Source organism: Polypterus senegalus, chromosome 3 (assembly GCF_016835505.1).
Source record: "Polypterus senegalus isolate Bchr_013 chromosome 3, ASM1683550v1, whole genome shotgun sequence".
Classification (NCBI taxonomy): Eukaryota; Metazoa; Chordata; class Cladistia; order Polypteriformes; family Polypteridae; genus Polypterus; species Polypterus senegalus.
This window is the reverse complement of record NC_053156.1, coordinates 197030192-197042628: the sequence shown is the minus strand read 5'-3', so window position 1 is coordinate 197042628 and position 12437 is coordinate 197030192.

The window sequence follows — 12437 nt, the reverse complement described above, 5'->3', positions numbered from 1 at the left end:
CAAGTATAAATTCTAGTATTCTAACAGCACTGAGCTCCAAGAGGATAGCTCTTGAAAGTTTAAGTCAACTTAGAAGCCAGTCATCATCATCTGTAAATACGAGCTGTCTTCTATTGAATTGAATTGAATTCATTTATTGCCATTGTATGGCACAAAAAGATTCAATATGCATCTCCTCCATAAACTTTTTTTCCTATAAATTGATAAAATAATAATAATAGTAATACTCTAAAAAACTATTAAAAATATACAATATGAAAGTATAAGTACAATATACATGTACATATAGTACAGATAGTGCAAATGGTTCAAGCTGTGCAGTATTACATTTATATTGCAAGTTTACAGTGAGGTAATTGTAATTATAAGTACAAATAGTTCTACTGGGAGCACTTTATGGATTTAATGAGTGTGTTTATAGCTCTTGGAATGAAACTGTTTCTGAACCTCGAGGTTCAGGCAGAAAAGGCTCTGAAACCTTTGATGGATGGAAGAAGTTCAAACTGACTATGGTTGAGTGGAATCCATGCAGATGCTGGCGGCCTTCGTTTAGGCTTCAGCGTGTGCTATAAATGTACCCCAGTACTGGAAGCTTCATCCCGATAATCCTCTGTGCCCTCGATACAACCCAAGACCAACTCCAGATAACATCAGCATCTGGAGCAACGAGGAAGAGCCATCTTGTATGCAGTGTGGTGTAACTCTATTTACCCTTAACCACATTGTAACAGGATGTCCCAAAGCACTTAGATTAGGCAGCTATAAGTGGAAATGTGATAAGATCTTTACGGAAACTGAAAGTTATTGGACCAACAGAGGGTTAAAGTCGATGGACACCAAAAATTGCCACTTGAACTTGCTATGTTTTTAAAAACTTAAGGGGAGAAACAACTTGTAGTGCAAGAAAAACTGCCAAGAACCTGTGCTGTCTTTTGCATTATGCTTCAGATTTGGAGATGTGAGTGGATTTGAAAACACAAACATTTCTTTCCAGAAGAGTTTCCTGGGAAGATAAACTGGCTATATCCCACTAGCTAAAATAAGCCAAGTATCAGGACAGATAATTAAGGCTTTTATCAAATGATGGTGCAAGCCATTGTTCCCTCTTCTGTTGGTGGAGGTTAATGTAGTCTTTGATGCCCCATTCAGGCAAGGCATTTAGGTTAACTGGTATGACACTGAGATGCCTGCAGGAGGGCTTCCAAACCTAGTAGCACCATTCTAAGTATTTTCTGCAGTTTCTGCTTGTAGTGGAGCGTCTTTAATGTTTAATTTACTTAGCTGACATTTTTTCATCGCTGATGCTAGTAGCCAACCTCCTTTAAATGAGGTTTAGCTGAGGCCATCTCCTTTCTCAGCTGCCTTCTGTTCTAAGTTGTATTCTTTTTATTTTATTTCCTTGACTTTATTATGCACGCTTTTGAATTTTGTTTTTTGCTTGACGTATTTTGGCATAAGCTGAATCTAATTCTGCACTTTAAAAATTTATATGAAATATATTTAAAATCCAGTATTTATTTTCACATCTTTTTTTGACCCCATCTTGTTTTTGTAGAGCAATGCCATTGTTTTGAATTGACATCTTCTGGATGATCTGGTTACTGTCCTGACGCCTCATGCATAACGCCGTGCGTAGAATTCACACTATAACATGGTGTAAGGACAAAAGCGGAAATGTGCTTATGCACAAAAAAATCCAGATGCATAAATCTGTGCGAACGCCTACTTTCACATTCTTCCGCCACATAAATCCCGGTCAGCGTGAAAGTAATGTATGTGCACGCGCCTGCTGTCCCGCCCCAGCTCCTCCCAGAATTACGCCTCTTTGAATATGCAAATCAATATAAATAGCTCTTAAGCTCAGCGTTCTGTGAAAAGGCAATGGCAAAAGCATGGTTGGAAATAGAAGAATTTCAGCAAATACCAAGTGGAGGCAAAGAAAAATTTACTATTTGTTGGTTTAAACAGTGATATAAACAACAAAAGGAAGTTGTTTGAGTGACATAGAGTGTCGTAGAAACTTGAAAGCTCAAGTTCACAAAGTTGCACAGTGCCCGAAATATAAAAGAAGTTGTAAGATATCAAAGTCGCCGTGAAAAGGTGAGTCGTAGCCCACTGTCTGTGTCGTATGAAAGCTTGTTAGGATACAGAGAAAAAATGAATAGACACACAGTGGGAAAAAAGCATGAAATGTCAACTTTAGTCTCTAAATTTCCACTTTAATCACGTAGTTTATTTTGTCATTAAAGTAGAACATCATAAATTTCATTTTAAAATTGTTTAATTTACTAGTTTTTCAAATCCCATCGTAACTAAAGTAGCACGTTAAATGCTTTGTTTTGTATTTGATCTTCTATGTGCTCTATGTGTATGAATCACTATGTGCCTCTTAAACCGGCTTTCTCTTCCTCCAACAGGACACAGAATCCATTACATTCGTGATATTACAGCTCTCTGAATAATTAAAATACTGAGATGTACAGTATACTTGATATCATTTTCATGATGATAGGAGTTAAAGCATGTTATTAAACATGGAAACATGGTGGCACAGTGATTGTTCATGCCTTACGCAAGATGCTTGCTGCACGACCCTGAAAAAAATTTATTGCAGCAGTACTTCTCTTTCAAATGTACTAACCCCCAATTCATGTCATTCCTTTTCTTTCTCCAAGTAACCAATTACCACACAATCATCTCTGTAATAGATATTAAGCCATCTCTAAGCTTAGAATGCCTATTCTTCAAAACTTTTAAGGAACACTGAAATATCTTCGTAGTAGATGTTTAATTATTCCATCCATCTATCCTTCCCTTGTACAGTACAATACAGTGCGAGGCAGGAACAATCCCATTGAACAGAGCGCCAGCTCCTTGCTAGCGCTGCGGCACCATGCCCTCACGTGTTTAATTATTAACGATATAGATTATTTAAATGAAGTTAAAGTTTTATCTGTATAATATAATAAACATTTTGCTGCATTTTATCTTAAAAATGATATTGTCATCTTATGTAAATATGGGCTTTATAAAGTGGCTCAGGTTGTGCAATATTATAACTGTATCACAAGATTACAGTGAGGTAATTGTACTTATAAGTACAAAGCTTTCTACAAGGAGCAATTGATGGACTGATTGAGTGTGTTTATAGCTTTTTGGATGAAACTGTTTCTGACCCGCGAGGAAAGGCTCTGAAGCGTTTGCTGTATGACAGCAGTTCAATAGACAGCATGGCTACAGCGTGTGCTAGGTGCTGTATCCCGATAATTCTCTTTTCAGTCAGCTGCTGTAGAGCTGTGATTCCCCACTCAGATACAGTGATATAAATACTCCGAGTGGTGCAGTGAGAGTAATATGGAAAAAGATGATCCCTGTGGCAACCCCTAATAGGAGCAGCTGAAAGAAGAAGAAGAAAAAGGTGCATTGAGAGTAACAACACTAAAGCAGCTATGGTATTTAGAATAGTTTGACCATTCTGTGGACCATTATATTGTTACAGGTTAATTACAGTCAGATTCATTAAACTTAACAGTATGCGGTTAATTTCAGTGTATTTATAAAGCTGCGTCAGGGATGTGGATCTAATAAAGAAAGGGAAACCACACTGGAACAGTAGCACTGCTTTGACGCTGGGTGCCACCAGTCTGCAAAACCGAGCACAGAACTTGTGTATGCCAGGGTATGAGCTACCGTGGAAATGTGCATGGCTTTACGCCAAGTTTAGGTTTTTATACATCACTATTTGAATGTGGAAACAGACTTACGCAACATTTTTGTGCATACGCACCATTTTTACATGATGCCCCTGGTGTATATGGTGTGTGTCATCTGAAATTGGATAAAAATACTTTATGAGTGGTGTGTGCTTTGTTTTTTATATGCATCACATTTGGTATGAAGACATCTCGATTTGTTTTCTCATGACAAATGTTGGTTTCTCTATTATGCTTCAGCAAAAGATAGGACTTATTTTTTGGCTATGAACTTTCACTTGTTTTCTGATTTACAATTAACCTCCCTAAATAAGAGAAATTTCTTTGTCTTTTCCTTCAAAGCATACTACCCTCCAATGCAATTCTGATCTTCCAAAGCTCCTTCCATATGGCTCCAAAGAATTTTTCTCTCCCTCATCCTCAGACTCTTCACTTAAGCTACCTGCGGCACCTCACACCACTCACTTGGTCAAAGGCACTACTAATTTTTTCCAAATCTGTCAGGTGATCCAGGTCAGGATCTTCCCCAAGACTCTTCAGCAGCCACAAACCTAGGCCAATGGATTTAAGCAGAGGAGCAGGTCTCGTAAGTTCTTCTCTTTAAGGGCTTAGAGTCATGCATACACACACTCTATACAGCTTCCCAAGATGCTTTTGCCCCTTCTGATTGTATCTGTCAGCTTTGCCCTATCAGAGTTTCATGCCAGAAATACAAGTGGATGAAGAAGAGATGTTTCAAGATATCATTAAATTTGTTTAGAGTTATCTTTAAATTGTCATTTTGCTTGCCTGAGAGATTAATAATGGGTTGAATTGATAAACTTTGTTAAACTTAAGTCTACAACAACAACAACAACAGCATTTATTTATATAGCACATTTTCATACAAACAGTAGCTCAAAGTGCTTTACATATTAAAGAGTAGAAAAATTAAAGACATAATTATAACAAATAAATCAACATTAACATCGAATAAGAGTAAGGTTCAATGGCCAGGGGGGACAGAAAAAACAAAAAAAACTCCAGACGGCTGGAGAAAAATAAAATCTGTAGGGATTCCAGACCATGAGACCGCCCAGTCCCCTCTGGGCATTCTACCTAACATAAATGAAACAGTCCTCTTTGGATTTAGGATTCTCACGGAAGGGCTTGATGATGATGATGGTCACGTAGACTTCTTCCTTTTAGTCCGTCCATCATTGTTGGAGCATCATGAAGCTTTGAGTAGGTGGAGTTGGCTCCTAAGAAGAAGAAGTCTAAGAACTGGTAGAGATTCTTTACTGGTTTAGATTTACTAGTTTGATATATATACATGCTCACTTCCAGCATTTTCACTACTAAAATATCTATCTAGAGCCGCTACTCCTTGGCATCGAGAGGAGTCAGATGAGGTGGCTCAGGCATCTGATCAGGATGCCTCCTGGATGCCTCCCTGGTCAGGTGTTCCGGGCACGTCCAACCGGGAGGAGGCCCCGGGGAAGACCCAGGACACGCTGGAGGGACTATGTCTCCTGGCTGGCCTGGGAACGCCTTGGGATTCTCCCGGGAGGGCTGGAAGAAGTGGCCGGGGTGAGGGAAGTCTGGGCTTCTCTGCTTAAGCTGCTGCCCCCACGACCTGACCCCGGATAAGCGGAAGAGAATGGATGGATGGATGGATGGATGGAAAATAACTATCCATCTATTCATTGAACATACCTAATACAATTTTAGGCTCACCGAGTGTGATAGGTTGTCCGATTAGCATCTAGAACAAGACAAGAGCTAGGCCTGTTCATCACAGAACACATATACTCAAACACACACACTCACTTGTATACAGGCAGTTTTGAGATACCCACCAACCTAAGCTGCATGTCTTTTAAACATGACAAGAAAAAAAAGGAAAAAACCCACGTAGACACTGGGACATCAATGCAAACATTGCCAGGTCTAGGATCTGAGGCAGCACGTTAGCGACTGTGCCTCACAAATGTACATAAACATTTTGAACTGTGTCTGTAGTGATAACTATAAAAATATATTTTACTTCCTCTCAGTAGCCTGTGTAAGGACATTTAAAGTAAATCTTAAAATCTATGAATGCTGCTGATTCCCCTATGAACCAATAAAGATGAGCACTTACTCAGAAAGCCAGAGGAAGAGTATAACCATTAGCTCCAAGTTTTACAGGGAGCTGCATAAACCATTTCTGTTAATCACAGGAGTTTCAAACTCATTTTCCCCAGGGGTCATTCTGTCTGCTGGATTTTATTCAAGTGAGCTTTTAATTAGAGGATAATTTCCATGTTAAACATAAATTAAGCATAATTAGAATTCTTGTTCAGCTGACCATCTTGAAGATTAAATGTTACTTTTATACTGTAGATTTTTCTTTTTAGTTGCATGCCTTCTGTTATTTTATGTGTTTAAATGGGTAGAAAAAACTGAATAATTTTAAAGTAAATCAGGCTCCCACAGAAGTGTTCTAAATGAAATGGTGTGCTGTCACAGGTCATGAGCAGCACGTATTTGTAGTATCTATGTCTTATTGTTGAGGATCTACATATTATGTTTGTTTTGTCTGTTTCTGTCACCTTGTCTATTAAAAATATATGCCCTGTTACATAAACAATGGCAGGGAATCACTTTAATGGGAATAGGGAGGTCAATCTGTGCCTATGGGTACTTGTGTGAGGTGCTGTGCTGTGACATATAGGGATGTGCTATTTTAAAAGAGGAGGTGCGCTTTTGGAAAAAGAAGAAGAGGAACCTGGGAGAGTGAATTCAAGAGCTGCTCAAAGAGTCAAAACCGGAATTTCGACATTTTTGAATTGGTTAACGTGCATGCTACTAAAAGGTGTAGGTGGATCATCAGAAGACGTCTGTTAATGCAACGTTACCTTTTTTTTATTGAAGCAAGTGTCTGCTGCTTCTGAGTTTAATGGAACACTTAAAGCTATTAAATCCACGTGAAGCAATCAATGGCTTCAAAGACAGGATTCAGCTCCAAATCAGTGAGGTGAGTATAATGTTTTATATTTTAAAGAGAAAACGCACCAGTTGTTTTCATTATCATTTTAACAGGAATTAACCCTAGATTAATCAATTATGTTGCACCTTACAAAATACAGAGAGTTAAGGATACTTGTTTAAGAAGGGACTTGGGATCTGTTTATTGTGGGGTAAAAGGAAGGTATGTATGTCTGAAAATAATATATATATATATAAATATACATTTATATTTATATATATATATATATTTATATATTTATATATATATATAAATATAAACTGCTCAAAAAAATTAAAAGTACACTTTGAAAAAACATAACATGTCAACGGGAAAAAAATAAACTGCTGGATATCTATACTAATATGGACTGGGTATTGTGTTAGCAATGGAAGGATGCCACATTGTTTGATGGAAATGAAAATTATCAACCTCCAGAGGACTGAATTCAAAGACTCCCCAAAAATAAAAGTAAAATACTAATGTGGCAGGCTAGTCCATTTTGTTGAAATTTCATTGCAGCAATTCCAAATCATACTTAGAAGTTTGTATGACCCCCACATGCTTGTATGCATACCTGACAACATCAGGGCATGCTTCTAATGAGACGACGGATGGTGTCTTAGGGAATCTCGTCCCAGATCTGGACCAGGGCATCACTGAGCTCCTGGAGAATCTGAGGTGCAACCTGGTGGCATAGGATGGACCGAAACATAATGTCCCAGCGGCGTTCTATTGGATTTAGGTCAGGCGAGTGTAGGGGCCAGTCATCCTCCAGGAACTGCCTGCATACTCTCGCCACATCACCATAGGGTCTGACAATGGCTCCAAGGATTTCATCCCAATGCCTAATGGCAGTCAAGGTGCCATTGTCTAGCCTGTAGAGGTCTGTGCATCCTTCCATGAATATGCTTCCCCAAACCACTGACCCACCACCAAACCGGTCATGCTCAATAATGTTACAGGCAGTATAAAATTCTCTACAGCTTCTCCAGAGCCTTTCACGTCTGTCACATGTTCCAGTGGTGGACCTGCCAATTCTGGTATTCTATGACAAATGCCAGTTGAGCTCCACAATTCCAGGCAGTGAGCACAGGGCCCACTAGAGGACGTTGGGCCCTCAAGCCATCCTCATAATATATATAGTCACACACGGAAGGCCAAAGGGCACTGTTGGTTGATGCCTTTTCTCTTCCTCTCTCTGCAGATCGGAAGACTAATGACTGAAGATTGACGACCATGACATCACTGACATCACTTCTGATGTCCGCCTGCCTGGACCCGCCTCTTCCTGCCAGGAGACAATAATACAGGAGGCACCACCATCTTGAACAGTCTGTTTTGAGACTCGCATCTTTATGACATTTTTCTTTTGCTTTTCAATGTGTTTAAAACCCTTGTTTTCTTTATAATAGTCAGGGTTGGCCTTCAGGTGCCCCAAAGATTTATAATCTCTTTGTTTCACACATATGTGTGTGTGTGTACATGTGTGTGTGTCTATGTGGTTATATTAACGTTATTTCTGGAATTGGGTATTGTTTCTTTTCATTTCCTTCATTGCATAGCATTTTTGTTTAAATTGTGCATTTTTTGATTTATATATATTTTTGTGTTTATGTGTGATAGTCTAAGAGGGAATATATATAGACAGATTTGGATGCATTTGATATAAGCACTGTTTTGTTTAATTATTTTAATTGAGACAGGGTCATCATTTTTTCTTTTCTTGTTTGCAAACACCACTTTCAGAAAAGGAGATAAAATTGTGGCAATGGTGCTATCCATTTTTAAACCCTTTATATTCATCTCTTACTAAGGTAAGAGGGTCTTGTGTGTGTCGCGGCCCTGTCATTTTAATTAAAAGGATATGCTATATTATGATGACTTGGGGCCTCATACATAACACTGTACATAGAGCTCTAAAACATGGTGTACGGACGCACAAAAAAATTCAGATGCACAAAACGGTGCGTAAATCAACTTCCATGCACTTCAGCTAAATAAATCCCAGCCAGTAACACACGTACATGTGCCTGCCATCCAACCCCAACTCCTCCCAGAATTTTGCACATTTAATATGCAAATCAATATAAATATCACCTTCCCTGTTCAGTGTTTGGTTAAAAAACAATGGCAAAAGCACATGAAAAAACAGAATTTTAGCAAATGTGAAGTGGAGGCAAGGAAAAACTTACTATTTGTTGGCTTAAGAAGAGGTATAAACAACAAAATGAAGTTGATGGAGAGTGGTGGAGACACTTTAAAGTTCAAGTTCAGAATGTCTCAGTGCTTGAAAAAAAAAAATGATCAGATATCAAAGTTGCTGTGAAAAGGTGACTGGTAGCCCACTGTCTTAGAGTCATATGGAAGTATATTAGAGTACAGAGAAAAGAAAAAAAAATAGGGACACAGTGAAGAAAAAAAATTGAAATGTCGACTTTTATCTTGTAGTTTATTTAGTCATTAAATTAGAATATTGTATACTTCATCTTAAAATTAATGTTTAATTTAATAGAGTTTCTCAGATCCCATCATAACTAAAGTAGCACGTTAAATACTTCGTAATCTATTTATTCTAGGTGTGTAAATCACTACATTCTTCTTAAACGAATGCACATGGCTGAAGTAGCATGTACTATTAATTTTCTCCAGGGTAGGTGCTGTATGCCAATAATCCTCTGCGCTCTTGACACAGCCCACCGTAGAGCTTTCTGATCAGCTGCTGTACTGCTACAATTCTCACTCAGATACAGTGGGTTAAAATACTTTGAGTGGCGCACTGCGAGTAACAATGCTAAAGCAGCTATGGTATTTGGGATAGTTAGGCCATTCAGTGGACCATTATATTGTTACAGGTTCATTACATTCAGAAGCCTTAAATGTATAAATGATATGCAGTTAATTTCAATTTATTTGATAAAGCCTTATTAGGGATGTGAATCTAGAAAACAATGGAAACCACACAGAAATAGGAGCACTGCTTTGACGCTGGGTGCCACCAGTTTGCAAAACCGAGTGGATACTTGGATATGCACAGGATAAAGATGGTGTGAGAATGTGCGTGGCTTTATGCCAAGTTTAGTTTTTATACATCTGGAAGTGAGCATGTAAATGGGCATACACACTGTAGATACAGTACATGATGCACCTGGACACTGCATAACAGCTTTAAAAAAGAACTCCATCTTTTTCCTAGTCCTCAACTCCAGTTCTGAAATCCGAGGTGTCAATTGCAGGCTTCACTTTTTCACATGGCCCTACAAATTTTAGCTTTATTTAGATTATGATTGTGCTTCATTATCTAAGTTTCATTAAAAAGTTTATTTTAAGATACAAATGTAAGCTTTTTCTAGTACATGTAGACGCCAACATGACTGCTTAGTTGTGCTTCTTATGATCATCACTGACTTGGCATACAGCAAACATACTACATAAATTCTGTCATTTAACAACACTCTGAATGCCTTTATTTACTAAACAATAAAATGTTAAAGTACTCTGGTTTCCTAAAGCATTTCAGCATTGTATGTTTAGATAACTAATGTGGTTGTTGGTTTGTGTGCTTTGATGGACTGGCACCTTCTTCTGAGGAAGTTCCTGCAAGCCTTCATTTGGATTAAAGAAGTTTAATCAAAGTATGCCTGGAAGTATTTGTGCAGTTGTGGACTCTTTCCTACACATACAAGTATAAATAGTATTTTGATTAAATCTTTAGAACTTTAGAACAATCTGGATGAGAACAGACCATTCTGCCCAAAAAAGATTAACAGTCTTATACACTTAATTCTTCTTAAATAACATTAAGTCTAGTTTTGAAAGTCCCTAAAGTCCTACTGTCTACCACACCACTTAGTAGCTTATTCCAGGTGGCTGTGGTTCTCTGTGTAAAGAAAAACCTCCTAATGTTTTGTGCAAAATGTACCCTAAATAAGTTTCGAAATCTGCCCCCGTGATCTTGACGAACTCATTTTAAAATAACAGTCTTGGTCCAATTTTCTGATTCTCTTCAGAATTTTAAACACTTCAATATTGTCTTCTCTTAATCTCTTTTTCCTTGAACATAAAAGGTTCAGCTCTTAATCTTTCCTCATAATTCATCTCCTGTAGCACTGGAATCAGCTTAGTCGCTCTTCTCATGGCCTTTTCTAGTGCTGCTATGTCCTTTTTGTAGCCTGGACACCAAAACTGTACACAGTACTCCAGATGAGGTCTCATCACTGCATTATAAAGGTTGAGCATAACCTTCCTGGAATTGTACTGTACACACTGTGATATATAATCTAACATTCTTTTATCCTACTTAATGGCTTCTAAACAATGTCTGGCAGCTGGTAATGTCGAGTCCACTATGACTCCTAAATCCTTCTTATAAAGAATGCTTTCAACTTTCAGACCTCCTATTTTATATTCAAACATAACATTTTTACTTCATTTATGTAATGTTTTACATTTAGTTACATTAAATTTCATGTCTCAAATCTGCCCAAGCCTGTATGCTATCCAAGTCTCACAGTAATGATTCAACAGATTCTAGATTATCTACTAATCCACATTGCTTGGTATCACCTGCAAAGTAAGCATTCAAACTTAATTTAACTTAACAGACTGTATTGCTATTACCAAATCCATTCTGTCCAGTACTCAATCATGGGGTCTGGAGCCAAGGGAACAAGGCAGGAAACGACCATGAGCAGGCCGCAGTCCATTCCAGGGATACGGGGGCCAAACACAGGAAAAACAAGCTGACTTTAAAAGGGCAGCAACTAATCTGAGCTGGAATTTGAACCCAGGAATCTAGAGTTATGTGGTACCAGTATTTGACCATATCTACTCCAGAGATAAAATATAAAGTGTGGCAAGTGATAGAAAAAACACTTTATATTAAATCTTAATAAAATCCTGAGAAGGATAATATTTGCTTGCTGCAATACATAAGAAAGAACTATGAAAGTAAAGAGCACTTGAGATTTTCTTTTTTTTTTGCACTAAAATGACACCCAATTTATTTTTGGAAGTTACGGGTGACACACCACTTTATCAATAAATAGTGTCGGCACTTGTCAAAATGGAAATAAAGATTTCTTTAGAGTACACTTCATTCATAGGGTACTTGTGTTGACTAAATGACAGTTTCAGGACAGAGCTGATACAAAATTGAACATGTTTTTTTTGTTTCTGACAATTCAAGATGTACACAGCTCAAAAGCCTAATTGTGAGCAATGTTTGTAGACATCTGCTTCACTTGGAATGTCCCTGTGCTCACACTTTATTAGAATAAACTATTCACTTATTTATCAGACAGTCTTGGATTTACAATAATCCCTAATCCTATTGATTAAAACCCAATTTGCCATTACTGCTTAACAATTTACTTTGGTAACTTACACCACACTGCCAGCATGCCACCTTATCTTGTGCAAATGGTCAATGCTTTAATTAAAATTGGACAACCAATTTATGACAAACATTTCACGAGTTCTCTAGAATATGGCAGGCTTTAATGAAATTTGTCAGTAACAGTTTATAATTACTTGCATTACTTTTACTAGCAAACCTTTATAAAAATTAACAAATGTTGAATAATCTCAACTTTTTATATTTTCTTCTGATTAATGTTTGTGAATATTTAGTGCTCACTTGAGTTTTCTGAAAAACTAGGCAGTGCTCTCCGTCACTGATGTTTCCAGCCTAATCTCTGGTCACCCCGCCAACTGGTCTACTTGACCTCATCCCT